General features: G+C 32.9%; 1 long non-coding RNA gene across 1 annotated transcript in view; it reads left to right on the top strand.

The window, feature by feature from the left end:
• The window catches only part of LOC116423413, a 94,609-nt gene extending 74,321 nt beyond the window's left edge, over nt 1-20,288 (top strand). The window contains exon 3 of the long non-coding RNA XR_004234023.1: nt 19,948-20,288. This is a non-coding gene — a long non-coding RNA (uncharacterized LOC116423413). The remainder of the gene's footprint in view (nt 1-19,947) is intronic.
• The last annotated feature ends 4,426 nt before the right edge of the window (nt 20,289-24,714 follow it).

Here is a 24,714-nt window from a genome sequence, read left to right as displayed (position 1 = left end):
GTATATATATATATATGAGAGAGAGAGAATATCTCACTTGACTAAAATGAGTCATGAGATTTGACTGAATTGATAGTGCTAGTGAGTGGCAGAGCTAGAATCCAGGGCTTCTAATTCATGGTCCAGTATCCATTCTTCTAAACAACTCTGTTTTTCTCCTTTAAAAAAAAAAGAAGTTTCTTATTTTGACAATCTTTTATTGAGGGCACTCAAACTACAATACAAATACAAGCTATGGAAATTATAGGGAAAATTCATTCATGATTTCACTAAACAAAAATTTAATTTTTCTATTTAATCGTTAGAATGTTCCAAGTAGATTTTCATTTTGGTTTAGTATCCCCAGATGTCAAGACCAAAGAGAGTGAGCAAATAGGTCTCTATATGGGTACCAAAGCCTGTTAACTCATTGCCTGTAATGACTTTGTCAAGAATTTTTTTGTTTCTGCACAATAATGAAATTTGAATCTAAGGTCTCTATATCAGCTAAGTATTTGTACCTCTCATTTTCAGGATTTTCTGATGATATTTCATAGACTATCTGAATAAACTGTGGTTTGACCAAAAGTAGGTTCATGCATTGCTTTGTCTGATTCAAAAAAACAACATAATATTAACATCAATTTGTTTTTAAAAAGTAAAACCAGCTAGACATTACAGAGACCTTATATATTGTCAATTGGATTTTGTCTTCGAACAAGTTAGTTTGCAATAATATTAGCATAGGTTTAATGACTGAAATTCTCCAGTCATTAATATTTTTATGGAAAATTTCATATGCTAAATAAATGAAGCATATAATTAGAAGAAAAAAATCATGACACAAGGATTGTGCATGTTATTTAATATTTAGAAAAATAAAGTTCCTTATATCTTTATAACTTTAATATAGTTTATTAAAAGAAAACAAAATTGGAAATGAAATGAAATATAAGGTGATACAATACTAAGCATGGGTCTATTATATTGGAAATCAAAATCATACTCCAAAACATTTGAACTCTATGCAAAATATGACCTTTTTATTTCAAAAACTTCCTCAATTTGTCTTTATCGTACTATTTGTTATTTTCACTGAAAACCTTGAAGGGGATACAAAATGGTACCTACCCTTTTTAGAAAGAACTACCAAAAAAGTAGAGAAACAATCAAAAGGTCTTAAATGTCATTTCTGTAGTTTCCAAATTTATATTAAATGTATTTTTCTTTAAAAAAAAACTTTTAATCAGTTCCAGAGAAGTAATTATTAAAGATAATCTAACAGACAAAGGAAACACATTTTTGTTTATTAGGGGAAAGTAAAATTCACAAAGGGACTGACAAAATATTACTTTCTTTTTCTTAATCAAACTTTAAATTAATAAAACCTTAAAACTAAACCATAATCAACTTAAGTCAAATATTATGTCATTGTTTTATAGTGTGGCAGAACCATAAAAAGTTAGGGCTTAGCTTTATGATTAAAATTGCTCTAATGTGGATGGTACAATTTAATTTTTAATTTCCTTTTTTGGGCACAAAGTATGACATTTTGAGACAAATATAAAGTAAAAAATCACAAACATTTTTATTTGGGTTTTTGTTAAAGAGTAATTTTTCAACAAGCCTTTGCTAGTATGAGCATATTCCTTTGTTAAATGGTACTAAATCTCAAATCTCTATTTAATGTATTAAAGATGGCTTGGTGTTAATTATAGCTGTAAACATTTAATAGTTGATGATTAAATGCACAGTGCACATATTAAATCTTACAAGACTTAATTAAACATAGCTTGCAATCAATGTGAATTTTAAACTACTCTTTAAAATTCCATGTTAAATGTAATTTGTAAAAGAAGCGAATATGTTTCTGAGAAAACAAAACATTTCTTCCCTTTTAAAAAAAAACAACAACATAGTTTTCAATTTTTTATCTCCAAGTTATCTCGTTTATTTGACAAATGTTTTGGTACGAAAGATTAGAATGTGCTCAAAACATAAAATGTCCAAATATTTCAGGGAATATGAAGTAAGTGAAGCAATACTTTGTTAAGGTTTTGATTCTAAAGAAATCAAAATATCTGAAAGCTGGTCAACAGCTAACGTCCCATGAGCAAAAACATGGTAAGAAAAATTAGTACATATCTTTATCTTTCTTGTTAGTATACTAATTTTATGAGAGGCATAGGAATTCAGGAGACCTGGAAAATGGTTATCTTCATTCTGTTTCAGCAGCACATCAACTCCATGTCATTTGCATCACATTTCTTCCTTGAAGTCAATGAAGAATGTTGCATGACAATGTGGAAATTAAAGGGAAATGGCTGAATTTTAAAGTAGAATTTTTGCTGAAGAGCAAGGAATTTGTAGGTTTCTTGTACTGCCTCTAACTACACATACCTTTAGCACATACCTCATCCTCACATTGTGTGGAAAATATGCACAGAGCCACTCATAGTTTAGTATATGGATTCATTGATTGCACATATCATTTAATAAGACTTCTATAATCATTGTTATTTAGCAACTTGTTTGTATTTCACTGCTCTGTGGATCAGAGAAACTATAAATGGACTGTGCCAAAGGCTGCATCCAGTTCCCATAAGCCCCAGCTCCATGGTGCTTGTGAGTAAGGGTGTTTACACGGCATGAAGCTTGTCACCTAGTCTCTGCTATCAGAACTGAAAGAGGCCAATGTTAGTCACTAACAAAGGATGCCCTGAGCAGCCATATCTTTGCCCTCAAAGGAAGCTAAAGAATGAAAGACAGTACTCTTTATTTGTAATAAATTATGTTAATGATTTATCCCTTAATCTCTAAATTCATTGCTTTGGTCATACCTTGATTAACCTCTCCCACATCCTAATTGTTCTCAGAGTTGGGAAATTAAAGAATCAGTAAGTGGGCTAAAGAAAATCATAAATTATATATTTAAAGAGGAACAATTTGTCAGAGCTTACATGTATGTTAATATGCGTACATATGCATCTATATATATAACTAGGTTTACATTTTTATAATTGTATGCATGTGTAATTATATATATAAGATAAATAGCTAGAGAGATGTGCGTATGTGTATGTGTATATATATATATATTTTTTTTTCCACATACATTCTACTTTACAGTACAAGAAACATGCTGAGAATCATCTATTCAATGACACTATTTGGATAAAGAAAAATAGCTGCAGTCTAGCAATGGAGCTGTCCAGAGTTCAGTAACATGTACCATATGAATGTGATAGCTTCTTATTTACATGTCGCTCATGTTTATGCAAGTTCAGGAGGAATATAGCTTCTCCTTCATTCTCCAGGAATCACAGATACTGGTCAAGTCTACAAACGGTAGCCACATTTGAGCTTGTAATGTATTTTTCATGAAAAGCTAGAAGCACTAATGTTGGAGAAGGGGAGTAATGGTGGGGGGAGCAGCACAATTTGCTTTGAAAAGATAACAGACATTTTTCAAAAAACAAATACTGTACATTCAATTCAGCTACTTTAGTTGCTTTCATGTTATAGGAATTTTGCTGGTGATGAAAACAGCATACAACCAATCAAATGGCAGTACCCTAGTGCCATCCAAAGTAGAAGCCTAGTGTTTAAAATAACCCTGATGAATTATTCATAAAGAGCTGATGTCTATGCAAATTACAGAATCATGCACCCACCTGACCACCAAGGGGAGAAAAACATAGGGGGGAAACAAAAAAAAAAAGAAAGAAACCCACCATGCTTTTAGCATTCTCTAGAACCTATGTAATCAAATGATAATATTCTTTCATTAAATGCATCAAGGAATTATAGTCCTTACCTGGTTAGTTTGTAGGGCCTTCAGATTTTCTGGATGGAATAACTGACTGTGCATGCAACCAATAAAACTGAGCTGAAAAGCTGATTAAGGGCACTTAGTTAATGCAAAGCCACTCACTGAATATTCATATGATGCCTGTGTTTATGCAAATTAAAGCAAAAGAAAGCCCAAGGGGATTGGTTGCCATAGCCCACAAATACTGTGTACAGCAGAAAATATAGAGAATAGTGACAAATAAATCTTGAAATTCATAGCCTAGAAGCAACAAAAGGAAATATAGTGAAGTATTAAAATTCTTAGGTGAATTATAGTTTTAAAGGACCTTATTTAATCATATCACTTTAAGACTATCTGATATTTCTAGAATATGATAATCTATAATTATCTTCATTCCAAAAGATATTGTCACTTGTATTTGCTAGCTTATTTATCCTGCAGCCACTTATATAAATAGATTCCCTTAAGCATTGGATAGCAGGAAAAGAAATGATTCCAATAAAAATTATAATTCAATACACTAATAACCCACCACATGGGTATGTGTTGTCCTTTATTAAGCCTTCCATGGGGCAGTGTCTTTGCTGAGTAAAATCACAGAAAGTAGAGTTTCATTGGAAGTCTCTTAGGATTGGGTTTAGTGCTTTGGTTTCTTAATTCTGATATATGGCTGCTTCTTTTGAAATGGCTGGTTGTTTTCTATTGGAAGACACTGGGAATCTTTTTTTTTTTTTTTTTTTTTTTTTTTTTTAACCAAGAAGGCTTTAGCACCAGCATTTAAATACAAAAGTAGATCTAAGAATAACAAGCATTTATACTTTTGTTACTCATATACAACAGTGTCACATGAGCTGCATGTAAAATAAGCAGCATCTTAATTTGATGAGCTATGAGTACCTTTTACAGGTATTGAAATTATTCATCATTTTCAATGATACCATGCAGGTCTGAAATAAAAGAGATTTTTGATTTGAAAGTATTTTTTCAGCTTCATTACTTTGGCAATAAACTAGTGAGGAGATTAGTAAAGTTGTTCTTGGGGGCCTGTTGGTTCATTTCTGTTGGTTTATCCTTGTCTAACTTTTGAAAGATAAGGAGCAGGATACCAACAACATTAGTATCGCTCTTTGTAGAAAAATAACCATTCATCACAATTCATTGTTCTCTTCTGAAGTGTTCCCTTTCTTACTCCACAAATAATCAAATGAATTTCAGAATACATCCAAGAAACATTAATAGATCAAATAATATTAGCATCTATACAAAGATAGTAATACCAATAAGAAATTTCTAGAAGAATGGCTCTAGTTCTTGTAAAAAAATTTTTTTCTCCAAAAGTCATTTAGGGGAAAAAAAAGGTTTCTTTATGACTGCTTGTGACTGCCTGGCCACAGCTTTCATTAGATGAAAATCTTTTTCCCCTTATTAAAAAAATCACTCACTGATTTTTACTGAGAATGGTCCTTAATTTTTTAAAATATCCTTATTGACATCTATTTAAAATTCCCTTCCATCCACCTTTTTTTTTTCCTTTTAAGGTTTAAAGAGCCCACTCAAAGCAAAATTTGATTGGATTCCATCAAGTGCCTAGAATGAATACTAAGAAATTACTTGTTATGAATTACCATTATTGTCTCTGATGAGTTTTCTCAATTCAGCAATTGGATAGTTTTCTTCATCCATTTTTTCTTAGAGTTGATCAAATAATAGAATAAAAATAACTGGAAAACCATTTCTATATGTCCCTTGATTTTTTTTTTAATCTGGGATTTCCTTTTCCCCTACTATTTTAACAACAGAACACAGAAGGAAGTTTCTATTTACAGAATGTTAAATTAAATCAGTCTTAGATCTTATATTTAGGATGATCAGCAAACAGTTGCCTTTCATTAAATGTACCCTTCTCCCTTTCTCTTTTTCTGAGTTCGAAATAAAATGATGCTTTCTTGAAAACTTGAGCCACTGGATATAATTAGCTATCTCATGTCTAAATTTTCCAATAATCTTTTTAATTGATCATTTTAATTCTAAAAAATTAGAATGTGCCTTCTTATGGGATATGTTTCAATAGCAAATAATTAATTTAGGAAGTTATCATTATCTGGTTATGTTTTCAATGGCACAGTTTTCATTAAAGAACTTGGGAAATCAAAAACTCAACAAAAATCACACTATGTTTTCATCTTGCTTATTCTAGGTTTTTTTTATTAGTAAAATTAACCTTCTTTTATACCAAAATCTCTTTATATTTTGACTGAATATTTTCATTTCTCAAATAATCTGCTTTTGTTGTATAAAAACAGATATTTGGAGAGTCACATGTAGAATTCCAGATCTCAGGAGCACAGCCAAGATAGCAGAAAAGGCAATGACTGGCCTGAGCTCTCCCCAAAGCTCTTCTAACATCTTTAAATAATGCTGCAAAACAATTCCTGAAGGAGCATAGTCATCAGGAAAAATCTGTCACACCTGGGTAAGAGTAGAATAAGTCCAGTGCAGGCCTTGCCAGGCCCCAGCAAACCAAAAGGAGGTGTGAGAAGCCTGAATCATCATCAGCAGTTGCTACTTACTGTATAGGGCCACAGACAATAGGGGAATGCTCCATGAGGTATAAGACTCTTCAGCCCAGAGGATAATGCCTGGTTCAGCTTCCTATCTCCCCTAAGGGCTCTTGGCTTTCCTGAAAAGTCACAAGGTCATGACAACCTGTGTTCTACTTGAAGCAGAGATACTTGCAGTAAAGAGGCATTTACATATTAATAGCAAGGTGTTTATAGTTAGTACATGCTCAGTGTTCTGTGGTAATGTAATTGTATTAAGGTATTTAAGGTTGAGAGAACTTGAAATAAATGGACTTCATATTTGATCATCCAAGTGGGTCCTTGCCTCATCACTCCTCCTCTAAGACCAAGGACTCAGTTCTTGGCAAAGAGGAACATTAGCACACTGAAACTTACAGCCATAGTAGAGCAGAACCCTCCTTATACCACTTTGGAAGAATTGAAGAAATGAAAACTTACAGGTTCTGAAAACAGCTGCACAAATTCCTAAATTTTGGGACAGTACACCCTCCATTCTGGAAGCAGAGCCCTTTTTAAATAAAGAGTTAAAAGTCAACTAATAAATAAGCTTGAAAAATGAGAAACCATCAAAAAATATTCTGATTATAGAAAATTACTAAGGTGACAAGGAAGATCAGAACATATACTCAGAAAATAACTAAGTCAAAGTGCCTAATCCCCAAGAAAAAACTGGTTTCTGGGCCCTGGAAAATCTCAAAAAGGATTTTGAAAATCAAGTAAGAGAAGCAGAAGAAACATTGGGAAGAGAAATGAGAATGATGCAAAACAATTATGAAAAACAAGTCAACAATTTAGTAAAGAGACACAAAAATGCTGAAGAAAGCCACACTAAGGAGAAGAATGCTTTAGAAAGCACAATTATCCAAATAAAAAATGGCACAAAAATTCACTGAAGGAAAAAAAAAATCTTTCTAAAAAATAGAACTGGCCAAATGGAAAAAGAACTGAAAAAGCTCAATGAAGAAAATAATTTCTTAAAAACTAGAGCTAAGCAAATGGAAACTAATAACTTTTAATAATAGATTTTATTTTCAAAATATATGCAAAAGTAGTTTTCATCATTCACCCTTGCAAAACCTTGTGTTACAAATTTTTCTCCCTTTTTCTCCCCTATACAGCAAGTAATCCAATATATGGTAAACATGTTTCTTTCAAATCTACCATGCTACACAATAAAAATCAGTTCAAAAAGGAAAAAAATGAGAAAGAAAATAAAAAACAAGAAAACAACAACAACAAAGGTGAAAATACTATGTTGTAATCCACAGTCAGTTCCCAAAGTCATCCCTCATGATGGAGATGGCTCTTTCGATCACAAGTCTCTTGGTATTAGCCTGAATCTCCTCAAGGCTAATGACTTTATAAGAGATTTAAAAAGAATAAAACAAAACCAAAAGAATAAAAAAAGAAAATGATGTAAAATATCTCATTGGAAAAACAGCTGACCTGCAAAATAGAACTAAGAGAGATAATTTTAAAATTATTGGACTTCCAGTAAGACCTGATCAAAAAAGGGGCCTAGATATCATCTTTCAAGAAATTATTGAGGGACAGCCAAATGCCACAGTGGATGGAGCATTGGCCCTGGAATCAGAAGGACCTCAGTTTAAAACCAGCCTAGATGCTTAATATTTACTAGCTGTGTGACCCTGAGCAAGTAATTTAACCCCAATTGCTTCACAAGAAAAAGAAAAAAAAATGAAATTATCCAGAAAGCAAGAATTCTGTTATTGTGGAATCTGAGTAACACAAAAATTAGCAGCTTCTACATTAATGGATTGGAGGGCTTGGAATATGGTATTCCAGAGAGCAAAGAAGCTAGAATTTTATTATTTTTTTTAAATAACTTTTTATTGACAGAACCTATGCCAGGGTAGTTTTTTACAACATTATCCCTTGCACTCACTTCTGTTCCGATTTTTCCTCTCCCTCCCTCCGCCTTCTCCCCAAAGATGGCAAGCAGTCCTATACATGTTAAATAGATTGCAGTGGATCTTGGATATAATATATGTGTGCAGAACCGAACAGTTTTCTTGTTGCTCAAGGAGAATTGGATTTAGAAGGTATAAATAACCTGGGAAGAAGAACAAAAATGCAAGCAGTTTACATTCATTTCCTAGTGTTCTTTCTTTGGGTGTAGCTGCTTCTGTCCATCCTTGATCAATTGAAACTCAGTTGGATCTTGTCTTTGTTGAAGAAATCCACTTCCATCAGAATACATCCTCATACAGTATCGCTGTTGAGGTATATAATGATTTCCTGGTTCTGCTCATTTCGCTCAGCATTCATTTCGAGAAGCTAGAATTTTAAACAAAAATCAAATACTGAGCAAAAAAGGAAATGGTAAAAAAAAAAAAAAAAAAAAGGATAATCAGTGCATTCTTGTCAAAAAGACTAGAGTTGAATAGAAAATACAAGACTCAAGAATAGCATGAAAAGGTAAACAGAAAAGGGAAAAATAATGAGTCTAATAAGGTTAAATGGTATATTTTTACATAGGAAAGTATTTGTAACTCACAAAAACTTTCTCATCATTAAGACGGAAGAACAGACAGTTATGAGTTGAATACGAAAGGATGATAACACTAAAAATAAAATTAAGGGATAAGAAAAGAATATATTTGGAGAAAAGAAGAAGTGAGTTATTTATCTGACATAAAAGAGGAAGGAAAAACTTTTAAAAATGAATGGGCAGTAGGAGGAGATGAGGGTCAGTGAGTGAGGCTTATTTCATCAGAATTGGTTCAAAGAAGGAATAACAAACATTTCAATTGGATATAGAAATCCATCTTACCCTACAGGAAAATAGAAGTAGAAGGGGACAAGAGAAATGAGAAGGTGATAGAGAGAAAGGGAAATTAGAGAAGGCAAGGAGTCAAAAGAAAAACACTTTTGAGGAAGGACAGGGTTAAAGGAAAGAAAATAGAATAAACTGGGGGAAATAGGATGGAGGGTAATAATTCAGTTAGTAATAGTAACTGTGAAAAAAAATGTTGAAGCAAAATTTTTTGATAACGATCATATTTTTCCAACATACAGAAGATTGAGTCAAATTTATAAAAGTAAGAACAATTCCCCAGTTGATAAATGATCAAAAGATATGTAGTTTTCAGGTGAACTAATCAAAACTATGTGTAATCATATGAAAAATTGCTCAAAATCATTATTGATTGGAGAAATGCAAATTAAAACAATTTTGAGTTACTCCCTCATACTTATTAGATTGGCTAATATGACAAAAAAAGAAAGTGACAAATGTTAGAGGAGATGTAGGAAAAATGAGACATTAATGTACATTTGGTGAAGTTGTGAACTGATTCAACACTCTGTAAAGCAATTTAGAACTATGTTTAAAAATCCATAAAACCATACATACACTTTGGACTAGAAATACTGCTGCTAGATCTATATCTCAGAAGTGATTTAAAAAATGTAAAAGAACCTATATGTACCAAAAATATTTATAGCAGCTCTTTTCTGGTGTTAAAGAATTGGAAATTGAGTGGATGCCTAGCAATTGGATAATGGCTGAATAAATTGTGATAGGTGATTATGATGGATACAATTGTGCTGTAAGGATTGATGAGCAGGATGTTCTCAGAAAAACCTGGAAAGATTTACATAACCTGGTGCAAAGTAAAATGTACTGCATACAAAGTAACAGAAATATTGTAAGATGATCACTTCTCAATGACTTTGTTATTCTTAGTAATACAATGATCCAAGACAATGCTGAAGAACTTATAGTGAAAAATGCAATCTATATCCAGATAAAGAACTGATGATATCTAAATACAGATTGAAGCAAACATTTTGCAATTCATTTTTCTTGATGGTGTTTTTTTGGGGTGTTTATGTTTTCTTTTACAGTAATTATATATAATTGCTTGCCTTCTTAATAAGAAGGTGAGAAGATGGGGAAGAAGGAAAGGAGAGAATTTGGAACTCGAAGTTTTAAAAATGAGTGTGAAAAATTGTTTTTACATGTTAACTAGGGAGAAATAAAATAAATTTTAAATTCTAATTTATTTTAAATAAATTTTAAATTCTAATTTATTTTAAATAAATTTTAAAAAATGAAGACAGATTGTGAAAAAACTAAAGCTTCTTTCACAAAGTTACCTCTAACATCAAAGGACAATCACACAGAAGACAATGAGCTGGCCAAGTTAAATGGAAGCAGGTAACATTAATGTAACCTTTTGTCCAATACCAGCTATCATTACAGTGACCATCTTCCCTTCTCTTAGACTGAACCTCTTCATTTCTGGCCCTTGAATAACTCGGGTATTTCTGACAACCCTAAAATATTTATAAATCACATCCAAACTGCCCTAGGCTGTGATCTCCTCAGGCCTCTTATGCTTTATCTATACATTATGATGTCAAGTGAAAAGTTGGAAATTATCTGGTGAATTGAGAGTGGGTAGGGAGCTAAAACACAGGATTCCCCTGCAAAAGATTGTTCTTTAAAATATTTTCAAATGGTTTGAAATTTATAGATTTAGATTTCTACATAATTCAAAAATTCATAATGGTCAACTCTTCATTTTATTTTGTCTCTATTTGTACAATGATCCAAAAGGATCACTTATTATAGGAAAAAACAGTACAATTCATTCACTGGCTGCTTCTTTTAGCAGTCTGAGGCTCTCTCTATGGGGCCAGACTCTCTGGACTTCATTTTGCATAAAAAATGGTGAATAGAATCTAGCAGACTGCTAACCATTAAAGCAATAGTTTATCTGTCTCCAGTTTTCTGGCTATAATATGAAGGAGCAATATATTTCAGAATGGGATTATATCTACTCTGTGCATATGATATTTTTGTTGTCAAATGATGGGTTTAGATTTGCAGTATCCAAGAAGTTATTTCAGTTTCAAAAAGACAACCCACAAATTACAGTAAGCTGCCAACAGTTGGCAATCATTCCTTGATCCAAAAAAATTGTCTCATACCATATGCTTTGTGTTCCTGAAATGGAATTATAAGCATATTTTTCCTTTTAGTAGAATTTTTTTTCCTTTTTTAAACAAAAAAAATTAGAATTCTTATTTTTAAAAGTAAAATTTAGCCTTTCTTAAATTCTGTCCTTGGGTTTCTCTCTGATAGCAGAACTTGTATCTGGCTAACACCAAGTCAATGTGGTTGGCTTTGCCCCTAGAAGGAACATTCTAGAATTTAGAACATAAATAGTCACATTATTTTTTAGGGATTCTGTCCCCATTAAAGAAGGGGATTGTTTTTCAGATTTTTTTTTCATTTACACATACTTCTGAACATCTATTTATATATACACATATATACATACATATACATTTATAAACACATACATGCACATATACATCTATAAACACACACCCATAAATATATATATAAATAAATATATGTATACGCACATATATAAATATATATGTATACGCACACATATATATGTATACACACACACACACACATATATATATATAGTAGTGTGATAGTGTGGCACAGTAGTTAAAGCTCCAGCCTTGGAGTTTGGTTTAAGAGACCATCTACAAATTACTTAACATTTCAATGCCCCAGGCAACTCTCTAAAATCTAATTCAATGGAAGGAATTCCAAATTGGGAGTTTCTCAAATGGATGAAACTATATGCCTAGACCAACTTGAAGGTCTGCCTTTATAAAAATGGGAGGTTTCACAAAAATCTTGTCATTGTAGTTCATTTTGTAATCCTTCTCCCTGAGTTTTCTCTAGGAAACCTCACATAACAGCTAATGTTCTATGCGAGTATTCATGTATGATATATATGCATTGTATATGCATATATGTTTATGTAAATATGTATATATATAAAACCTTTTTTTAATCAATTTCAGTATCCAAAATTCATAAAACACACCAAATACTTGTAGAAGCCCATAAATAGTTTATACATATTAAGATACAACACAGCCTATAAGCTTCTGCCCAATAATTTGTCCAATTTTCTAGATTCAGTGTTATCTTGTGGTTTGACTTACACTCAAAAGGGAAATAAACTAGAAGTTATTAGAAAGTCAGCCCCCTTCCCATCAGACCTGCACTGTTTGAATAACTTATAGTATGAGAAGAGGACAGAGTTCAGGTCTCTCGCTCTCCAAGTCATGATCCAATTTTTGTTGTTTCTTCCAATGAAGAGACACATATGCAATCCACTATTCTCCCAAGAAACCAAAGCTGCCAGTCCCTACATTTTTTTTCTCTAGAAACTTATGTCCCTCAACTATTCAAAAGCTTGAAATTGTCTAGGAACAAAGGTATAGGAATTTTCAATATTTCTCTAAAAGGTTGGGATTTCAGAAACATAAAAACCATTGTTGGCTCTGGTTCTCTCTGGTCAATATCCAACTTACTTGAGTCTTCTCCTAAAAGCTAAGTATGCATTTCATATCTTTCTCTCCCTTCTTATGAGCCTGAAACAAAGCAGTGACTCTAAACTACAGTAGCTCTAGGCAACCAATTCACCCCAATGGATCTATAAGTCAATTAATTCCAAATTGATGAATTTTAAGAATTTGTCATTTTTTTTCCTCTTCTAGCTTCAATTTCCTTGCAAAGATCAGCTCTTGGTCTTTTTCATTCATAAGGCAACTAGGTGGTAGAGTAGATAGAGCATTGGGTCTGGAATCAGGAAAGCCTGAGTTCAAATCCAATCTTGCAAACTTGCTAGTGTGTGACTTGGAGAAAGATATTTAATCTCAATATGCTTCATTTTCTTTCTCTGTAAAATGGAGATTACAATAGCACCCATTTTAAAGGCTTGTTATGGGAATATGATGTCTAACATATAGTAGGACCAAATTACATACTTATTTCATTACCTTCATCCCAACCTCTGCTTTGGTCTCTAGTAGTTATGTGCTTTGGGGTATTTTTGTGTGTGTGTGTGAGGATATGTCTACAAAATGTCAATACATGTCTTTCCACTTTCCTTATTGGTCTTGATTTCTCTTTATTTTTCTCTCTTTTTCATGTCTTTGCAGTCTTGATATGGAGTTTGGATCTGTAATCCTGCCTAGATTCATATAACTATCAACATAACTGATACAGGTCTAGGAGAGCTAGCTGTCTAAAGTCTAATTCAATACTTGCAGAAACTGTGTGTGCCTACATTTTCAGGATAGTTTTAGCAGGAGATAGTCAATTTATATCTCTTATTATCAATGAGACAGACAAATTGCTTTGAGATATAATTATTTCCTTCAGTCAGTCCATGTGTTTTCAGTTTTGTAATTTACCAAATGCCCCTGTCATGGCATAAATGCCACAATTGGCATGGATGTGCATACCAATGGATGTTTTATGCTAATATTCTTATTAAGCCCCAGACAGTTTTCTCTTAGCTAGCTACAAAGCAGTTTTTAGAGAGGAAAAAGAGACAGTTATATCTAAAAAAGGAAACTGGAGAGTTCTTGCCCTCAAGAACCTTACTGTTTAGTAGGGGAAGAAAACATATAAATATTCAGTGGGCAGAGCATATACCCATGTTGAAGGATGGTGGTGATGTCTAGAGATTCAACAGTATAACCCAGAGAAGAATGGTTTCATTCAGTTTCTAAAATGGAAAACTTGAAAGAAATTCACTGATGGGAGGAAATTGGCATGGCAGGTGAGCGTTCCAGGAAAGCACTCTTCTGTCCAGTGACACTGGGCTCCCATCTATTCCACAAATAAGATACTCATCTCTTTATTCTAGGGATTCTCTGTGACTGCCCTCTAGCCCTGGAATGTTCTGTTTTCTCCTCACTGATTATTGACCTTCCTAACTTCTTTACAATTTTAACTAAAATCCCACCTTCTACAAAAAGCCTTTAACAATCTTTATAATAATATCCAGAGTCAAAAACACTACCATTCTATTAATCACTCAGGTTTGTAACTCCCATGTCATCTTCAACTCCTCACTCTTATTTATCCAACATATCCAATCAGTTGACAAATCTTGTTTTTCCAAGCTACAATATTTTTCACATCTACTTATTCATCACTCATACAGCTGTCATCCTAGTTTGAACCTTCATCACCTTTTATTAGATTGCTGCAAAAAGCACCTAACTTGCTACCTTACTCATAATGGCTATCTCGCTTTAAGTCTCTTTCCAGTATTACTACTCAGGTTTCTACTCACTGTCACATGAGGATCATTCCTTTATTTGGCATATAAAGCCCTCTTTATAACATGGTCCCATCTTACCTTTCTAGCCTTTATATATATATATAAATATATATATATATATATATATATATATATATATATATATATATATATTTCCTCCATGCATTCCATATATGGCCAAATTAGCCTGCTTGCTATTCCTCACCCAAGACAGTCCATTTTCTGTTTTCATACCTTTGCGTTGCTCACCTTTCCTGCCTAGAATGATCTTCTCACTTTCACTTCAGTTTCCTTCAAGTTTCTGCTTAGTTGCTTTTACTATGTTCCAGGCACTATACTATGGACTAGAGATTTGATGAAAAGCAAAAATAGTTCCTGCCCTCAGGAAACTTACATTCTAAAGGAAGAAAAAACATGTAATTAGGTGCATGTAAGACACAAAAATGCATACAAGGTAATTAACCTTCAAGAAAAAAACTCTAGCAGGTGGAGAAACTAAGAAAGATCTTCAGAAGATCTGCTCTGATTCTCACTCTTCCCTCCACCAGTTGCTAATCTCCCTCCACCATATTATCTTGTATTTGTTTTGAAAATTCTTTTATAGTTGTTTCTCCAACACCCAGCAAACACCTTGCATATCACAGGTGCTTAATAAATGTTTGTGGATTGGTTGATGGAGGGATGACTCTTCTCCTTATCCAGGCCACTTTCTTTCCTTGTTCTCCTCCCATTCCTTCCTGTCTTCAGAAGCTTGTCCATTTACTCCCTGCCTTGCTGTAATCTTCAATCTTTCCATGTCCACTGACTCTTCCTTGATGCTCAGTTCTCCTGCATCCCCCAAAAAAATCCTCACTTGACCCTAACTTACCCTCAAGCTATTGTCCATTTTCCTCCATTTTTATATTCAAACTAGCATGAAAGAAAAATATACTTACACTGCTTGACCCCTTTTCCTCATTTCTCACTTATTTCTCAAGTCTCAGATCTCATCATCACTTTCAGTTGTCTTTCCTATATTAAATTCTATGACTATTCCTCAGTCTTCACCTTTCATTATCTGTATAGCATTTGACATTGTTGCCCTCCCCCGCCTCACTATTTTTGTGGTTCTGTTATTTTCCTCTTGTCAGTCTGCTCTTCTCAGTTTCTCTTGCTAGATAATCATCTATGCTCTATCCCTTAACTCCAAGTGTCTTATAGATATTACACTGATTGTTCTGAAATAGTAGAGAACTTCTTTGATGAAAAAGAGATTGGCCTATCCATTTACAATGGAGGGAAAAGAGTACCTTCTTTCTGCTCATATCAACATTCCCATTTTATTCCAGGCACCCATTGTTTCTCACTTAGACTATTGATTTAGCTTCCTAAATAGGTCCTTCTGTGGTCATTCTCTCCTCTTTTTAATCCATTCTCCACAAAACTACCAAAATAATCTTCCTAAAAGCACAAATCTGAACATGACATTTCCTTTTTCAAGAACATTCAATACTTCCCTATTAACTCTAAGATAAAATAAAAACTCCATAGCTAGACAGCTAAAATCCTATTTTTCCAAGCTTATGTCACATTATTTCCCTTCTCTCACATTGTGTTCTGGCAACTTGCTCTTTCCTGAACTATGCTACTTCCTCTTCTATCTGTTCTTTTGTATAGATTGTCTTTCATGCTCTTCTTCTTACCTCAATCTTTTGGAATCCATGGCTTCCTTCCAGCCTTCATTCAGGTGTCATCTCTGATGGGAAGCCTTTTTTTGATCCCCTATTAATGTTTGTGTTTTCCCTCTTTCCTCAAGTTTACATAAATTCAATGCAATTCAATTCAATAAGCATTTATAAAGTGTCTACTAGATGCCGGATACTATGTTTACTAGAGAATCAAAGATATACTGTTATCTCTTAGTAAGTGATAAGGTTCTTACACTATTTTAAAATGTTTTCTTTATTTCTTCAATTTTAACATGATGTGTATATTAGAAAATGCATGTTTGATTGGAATATATGAGATTGGTTTTGAATAGAAAATCAATTCAATAGGCTTAAATCTGACCTCTAGTTCTTTATGAAAAATAGAAAAAATATCCATTTCTCACTCTATCCTTCCTTGTATATGACTGGTGCACTTCTTTTTTCACCTCTTTGGTGGAATAGAGGCTGCTTTTTTGCCATTTCTCATACTCATAATTACTGATAATATGCCAAAATCTCCTAAGACTCACCATGAATCCCCTCTAAAATCATGAAGTTCCATGAGTCACAGCCAAAGAGAAAAATGTAGGTGTTAAAAAGAAAGGTTGTTGGAGGGAAAGGGTTGGACTTTAATGGTAACAATACTCTTTGGATCATTGAAATCACTGTGCAGTTTCGCAAACAATCCATTTTGATCTCTCCCTGTCCAATTCTGGGTCCATGTAGTTGTTTATCAATATTGTCAGTCCAAAATGTATGTGGATGATGAATTAATTCAATTAATTATATGCCACAATCTAAGCAATATGTATTCTTCATGTACTCTTTTCCCTCCATTGTAAATGGATAGGCCAATCTCTTTTTCATCAAAGAAGTTCTCTACTATTTCAGAACAATCAGTGTAATATCTATAAACATGACAACGAGAACCTCATTATCGAGAGGGAACCCCTCTCCTATTTAGACATTGCACAACAAATGTTTTAAACGCAAATAATTATAATAAAGGCATAATGTGATAAATACATATGAAAGATCCAAACAAAGAGGTACCAGAGTTTAGATGGAGAAATCAATTCTGCTGAGGAGGAATAAGAAAGCTTCATGAATACACTATCATTTAAGATGGGCCTTAACATTTTGGGGATAATTTCAAATGACTGAGATAACAAAAGGCTGTTCCTAAATATAGAGACAAAAATAAGCAAAGGCAAAGAAATAGAAAAGTACAGAAATTGTTTGAAGAAATATTATATAATTCAGTTTGGATGAAGAATGGACTTTATGAAAGGGAGAAGTAGGAAGTGAGGCTGGAAAAGCAGATTAGGGCTAAATTATGGGAGATCTTCAATGTAAGACTAAGGATTTTAAATTATCTTGAGGAAGCCTTGAGAAAGTAACAAGGTTTTTGAGCAAGCAGATGACAGGATTGGAAGATGAATCTAATATCACTGCGCAGGATGAATTATACAGGGAAGAGACTCAAAGCAGGGAGTTCAGTTAAGAAGTTGTAATACCAAAGCAGAGGAGAAAAAGTTTTTGTTTTCTTTTGTTTTGTTTTTATGAAGGACATAAATTATGGTTGTAGGAGTGATAATAGTAAAACGACATGAGAGATTAGATAATTTTTAAAAATTTTATTTTTAATTTATGGAATAAAACATTTTTACAATATAGCACAGTAAAAAAAATGAATTCTACATGAAACTGCAAACTTGCTATTCCTTTCAAACCAACAAAATTATCATGTTAATGTCTTTTTTTTCTTCCCTCCCTTCACCCATCCCCACTTTAGAGATGGCTACCATTAGACACAAATAGGTGTGTGTGTGTGTGTGTGTGTGTGTGTGTGTATAATCTATCTATCTATATCTATATCTATCTATCTATCTATATCTATCTATCTATCTATATCTATATATATATATAATGTGTGTGTACAAACTGTAAAATTATTCTACACATAGTTCTATTTATCAATTCTTTTTCTGGTTGCAGACAGTGTCTTTCTTCATATGAACTTTACTGTTAATTTGGATATTTAAAATAGAAAAAATAAATTATTCACTCAAAGTCATTCTTAAAACAATATTGCTATTCCCGGATTCAGTGTTCTCTTGATTTTGTTCATTTTGCTCTTCATTATTTTGTACATCTTTCCATGTTTTTTCCCCTGAAATAAGTGAGCTCATAATTTCTCGTAGCACAGAAGTATTACATCACAACTATATGGCACAATTTGTTCAGCCATTCCCCAATTGATGGGCATCCCTGCAGTTTCCAGTTCTTTGCCCTCACAAAGAAAACTACTGTAAACATTCTAGAATATATATACATATATATGTATTCTATATACATATATATGTATATATATTCTAGAATAAGCAACTTTGGAAATATAGTGGTATAATTGAGTCAAAATGTACAGTTAATTCCAGATTGCTCTCCAAAATGATTGGATCAGTTCACAATTCTACCAAGAATGAATTAGAGTCTTAGATTTTCCAGATTTGCTCCAACATTTGTCATTTAAAAAAATTATATTTATTTTTTGAAATTTTTTTTATTATTTTAAAGTTTTGAATTCTAAATTTTATCCTTTCGTTCTTCATCATTCTCCTCCCTGAGATAGTAAGCAATCTAATGTAGATTATATATATATGCCATCATGTAAAACATTTCCACATTAGTCATTTTGTGAAAGAAAATTCAAACAAGCAAACAAACAAAAAATAGTGTGTTTCAGTCTACATTCAAAATAATATCAGTTCTTTTTCTGGGAGTAGTCTAGCAAAAAACTTTTGGAATTGTCGGATCATTGCAGTTCTGAGAATAACTAAGTTATTCACAGTTCTAATAATACAATATTGCTGTTGTTGTGTAGTGTTCTCCTGGTTCTGCTTGCTTCACTTTATATCAATTAATGTAAGTCTTGATGACTGAGGGATGAATAAAAGGGACAAAATCAGTAATATCTCTCATATTTAGAGACTGAATTATTAGGAGAATAGTGGTGTCACTAAATATAAAATAGACATTTAGGAAGGATAGCTTTGGGTGTGAGAAGGTAATAATTGGTTCAAGAGGATTAATTACCTTGGTGGGAAATGAGAGAGCACTTCATCTTAATCAATAAAGAGGAAATGAAGGTGGGATATATGTTTTATTCTGCCCTTTTATTTTATTAGAGTGGACTTGAAAGAAGTCAGAAGGATCTCATGACCTAAAACTCTACAGGGAAAATAGAACAGGGAAAAGAAGAATAACAACAACAATGAAATTAATGATTATAAGGATAATGGAAAATAATAAAAATTATAATGAAGATAGAAAACCATTATATATCACTCCTTTAAATACTTTATAATTATTATATCATTTGATCTTCACAAAAACTTTGCTAGGTAGCCCACGTCTGACTCTTGGTGACCTCATGAACTTCTCTGCCCATGGGGTTTTCTTGGCAAAGATACTATAATAGTTTGCCATTTCCTTCTCCAGGTCATTTTACAGATGAGGAAACTGAGGCAAATAGGGCTAAGCAACTTGCCCAGAAACACATAGCTAGTAAATGTCTAAGGCAGGATTGGAACACAGGTCTTCCCGAAAGAGAAAGTTGAGAGTTGAGCTTGGCTCAACTCTCTACCATCAGGCCACTTAGCTTCCCTACTTGTCATTACTAGTTCCTTAATAATTGTTTGTTGAATTGACCTGCATCATTAATTTTTTTTTTTTTTTTGCTTTAGTATTCTCTAGCTTTAGAAAGAGATCCCCTTAGCTCCTCCTGGTTGAGTACAAAGGAAAGATGGTGCCATCATCAATAGTGTGCTCAGATCTCATATACAAGATTGTGGAATTTACTTCAGAAGAGAAAAATGTGGAGGAATATTCATCAGACCTGGTGGATCCCTGATACAAGCTCAAAATGTCTGCTACTAACAGCATGGTCAGTATACAAGAGATCACAACCTGCTTCTTGACTAAGAGAGTAATATTCATATTTGGACCATAGTATAAATCCTCTACTCCATCCAGAACAAATGGTAAACATCTTTTTAAAAGCTGATGAGAAGGAGGAGGAATAGGGGAAGGGGGAGGAAAAACTCTGTCCCAAGCACTTTTTTCCTGAGAAAATAAAAATAAAAAGGAGAAAAAGCATAAAACAATATTATTCTGCATTCTCCATTTTCCCATTCCACACTCTACAATTGCCTAATTGTTCATGAGTTTCACAAAAGAGATGCCTTTTATTTTCTCCAGGCACTTAGAGATGACTAAGTGTCACTTAGTCAATTGCCAGAACAAAGAAGTCAATTTATGGATCACATTTTCTCTGTTTCGTTATTCTTGAAAATAATTCACTTTATTGGTTTAGTGTTCTTGAAAGGTGAGGAATTGACAGGAGTGGAGTACAGAAATATCATTTCATAGAATCAGGTTGCACATACTTGTCTCTGTTTAAAACTAGAGGTGAAAAGGTAAGACTACTCAGACTCCACATACATTTAAACCTGGACCCCTCTAGAAAAACTACTGCTTTTCTCTCAGCAATTGTCACCAAGCAATTGCTTTACATTCCATTGAACCTTATGAGTTTTGAATATATAGAACTTTCAGACCAGTAAACTCTCTATTAATTCAGGTTGGCACCTTCTTTTCAACCTAGACTTAGAGTTTTGCCTAGAACATTCAAAGATTAATAACACAGACAGCACATGTCAGAAATACTACTTGAACTCATGATTTCCTGGCTCTGGGGTTAATCATATATTTATTATTATTGCTACCTCTGACTTACTATTTGTTAAAAATAAGTAATTTTGAAAATAAATAGAAATATTAAAATTAAATATTGTTTAATAGAAGTGAAAACTGAAACGAATGTCAAATATTCATAAATTCATCTTTGAGGAGGGCATTTACCATTAATATATTGGTGCACGATACTTATTGGAAAGAAAAATCTGTCTTACTTGTAAATACACTCTTATACTTGTTCAATGATAATTTTAAGAATGACAAATGGGTAGTGTATTATAAATTTGAGATACCAGGAGCCAAATCTTTACCTTTTACAGAAGTACTTAGTCTTAGAAAATGGAATTCAATTGTCCTTTCAAATAGATCTTATTCGTTAAAGGAGGGACCAAACACTTTTGGGAGTATCTGGGGAAAACCATTGGAAATTTAGCAATGAGGACACATGTACACCTTAGAATGATTTTCTCACAGATATTGTTTTACTCTTTGTGAGGTACAACTAAAATTGAGAATAAAGTAATTCTACTGGAAAACCACCCCCCTCTTTTCCTTTCAAACGGCATAAACTAGTCAGATCCAATTCATTTTGTCTTTTTAAGCAGTAAGTGGTTTTTCTGCATGCATAGTAAGCATTGAAACATATCACAGCCAAAAGCTGTGATTAGAAAACCTGCTTGTTTAGCAGTTTCAAAAAGAAGCAACACACCAATCATACCAAAAATGGAGGCAGCAGATGGACGACTTATTTTAGGACATGTGGTGAGAATAGAGAAATTAAGCAGCAATTACTCTATGAAAAAAAATAATCAGTTCAACTGGAAAAAAACTAATCCAAATTTATTTTGGCCTCATTCTCAATTATGTTTTCCTCAAGCTAAAGTTTGAATTATAGAGAATGAATTGCAGAGGCTCTTTTTGCAAAAGGTGCAACTTAGCAATGACATAAAATGATTGTTGAAAGAACTCTTAAAAACTGGGTCAAATGTTCAAACCTAGCATTTATTTTTAGATCACTAACTTTTTTGCTTCTTAATTTTTCAATGTTGATATGTAAGTATTGCACTCAGGTTTGTTTTGCCTGGTGCTATTACTATTAAAATCTCTAGCTTCAGGTAGGTCCAAAATATGAGATTGTCAAAATTTGGATGCTCATATTACAATGGGCTAAATGACCTTTCAAAATTAAACTTCCCAGCATTCCATATGTTTAAAACTATCCTTAGTATTTGGATAAAATTATGTTTAATGCCAAAATGCAAGGGAGTTCAATATCAACTGATACCAAATAAAGTCTGTGTGGAATAATGGAATCCAAAATAATTCCTTCACACAAAAGATATGAACCCTCTCCTACAATTTTTATTTCATTCAAGGGATAGATGAAGTCATTTGACTGCCAGGGTCAGGTTACAAGAATTGCACTTTTTTGTCACATACCTTATAGCACTTTTTGTATGTACCATCTACTCTGACACTTCTCTCTTGCTTTCTTATTTATGTGCTGGGTATGTGTGTGTGTTTATTCTCCTGTTAGTTTATTTAGTCTTAAAGGACAGAGGAAAGGCTCTATATTTCTATTATCTCCCTATGGATCCTATCACAGTGTTTTGTACTTAATAGGTAATTTTTTGAGGGTTTTATATAGTGTTTAAATTTTGTAGTTTTAAATTTCAGCTTGATTACTATCCTGTCATATCAGATATTATTAACATCTCTATTTCATTATTTATTTTTTAAAAAGCTTTTTATTTTGCCAAATACACGCAAAGACAGTTTTCCAAATTCACCTTTGTAAAAGCTTGCACCAACCCCTTTTCATACACAGCAAGCAATATGAAGTAGGTTAAACATGTGCAATTCTTCTAAACATATTTCCATATTCATCATGCTGTGCAAGAAAAATCAGATCAAAAGGTGAAAGAAAAAATACATGAGAAAAGAAGCAAGCAAACAACAACCATAAAAAGTAAGGTGAAAACACTATGCTTTCTCCAATAGGTATTTTAGAAATAATTAAAATATAGTCCTTATAAATAAGGTCAAATATCAGTCTGCCCTTGGATCTCTTCTGGATTATGGACCAGCCTGGACTGGAATCATAGAATTCTACAGATAGAAGAGAATCTAGAGATGATCATATTTTATTGTTAAGAAAAGTGATAGGAAAATGTGACTTGCCCCAAATCACATAACATATGTCAAAAATTATGCAAAATGATGCATGTAATTATTTAAGGTTATCAATATAGTTTGTGATGGAGAAATAAGTCCTAAAATGTCAATTAATGGACCATTTTGCAGTCAGGACTGGTTGTTGCTAGTCACCTCAAAACTTCTACAAGGAATGATATATAAATACCCTATGGGTCCCTAAGATCTTTGCAGGGAGTCTGCTAGGTCAAAAGTATTTTCATAATAATACTAAGATGTTTTAATTTCTAATATATTAATTGTAAATAGATACAACCCACATAAACAAAGCCTATTTTGGAGTGTGGTTCTCAAAAAATTTTAAAGTGTACAGGGATCCTGAGATCAAAAAGTGTGAGAACTGCTAAGTTTTTGTTTGGTTTTGTTTTGTTTTGCTATGAAGATCATTGTCATTGTAATCAAGATCATGACATCTAGATTTAAAAAGATTTTTAGATACCTTCTATTCCTATCTGCTTCATTTAAAAGATGAGGAAGTTGATTCCCAGGACTTGTCCAAGGTGATATAGACACTAAGTTGCAGATGAAGGAATTGAATCCAACTCCTCTGGTGTCAAATTAGTTTTCTTTCTGCTATATCTCACAACTACATAAGTGCCCATATCCCTACATTGCTGTTCTGGGCATTATTCCTGATTCTAGGAACTTGTAATGATGAAATTATAAAACATAGATGGAATGATTTGTTTTTGCACCTAATTCATATACAAAAACTCAATGTTGTGGCATGAATACTGATCAGTCCATTCACATGTACATCACAAATTTGAGAACTTGGGGAAGTGTTTCTGATTTTTGTTTGTTTGGGAGTTTTTAGTTTATTATTTTTTTAAATCTTGCTTTGGGAAGTATATGAGCAACAGAATGAAATCAGAACAATGAGGAAATAGAGCATACCCATAATCTTCCAGCAGTGATAGAATGTTTCATGGGGGGAAAAACATGTAGCAAACTAACATATAAATCATCTCATTTTCTAAGAGCTAAATCCTAAACTGGGGGCATTTCTGTTTCACAATAAAAGATAATTGGCTAGCCTGCAAATATCATATTATCCAGGAGTTCTAAAGCAGGGACTTGACCTTTTTGGTATGTTTTGGGCTCTTTGGTAGTCTTTTTCACAATAGAATTTCTAAATGCTTTAATTTTAAATTTATATTTATCTATATTTGCATATATATTTATTAAATACACTTATGTTTAAATACATTTTAAATGTTTTAAATGTTTTTAAATTTTGTTTAGATACATTTAAAATTTTTATTCATTTTAAATAAAGTATATACAATTACAAAAGAAGCCAATATATTGGGTTATAGTTGTGAAAATATTTTTTAAAGTTCATGACCCAGTTTAGGACTCCTGTTCTAGAGACATTACCAAATAGGAAAAGTCATCCTATCCCCATTTTTGGACTTGTTCTAGAATCCCTGTTTGCTCAGTGTCCTAGGAAGGTTCTTTAGAAGCAGCACGGGAGCATCAGTACTTTGGGTTACTTCTTGTTTTGTTTCCTTATTACCATGCATCCCTCAAAAATGGCA

The sequence above is a fragment of the Sarcophilus harrisii genome, chromosome 1 (assembly GCF_902635505.1).
Source record: "Sarcophilus harrisii chromosome 1, mSarHar1.11, whole genome shotgun sequence".
NCBI lineage: Eukaryota > Metazoa > Chordata > Mammalia > Dasyuromorphia > Dasyuridae > Sarcophilus > Sarcophilus harrisii.
The sequence above is the reverse complement of the archived record's forward strand: the minus strand, read 5'-3'. Positions and strand labels throughout refer to the sequence as shown.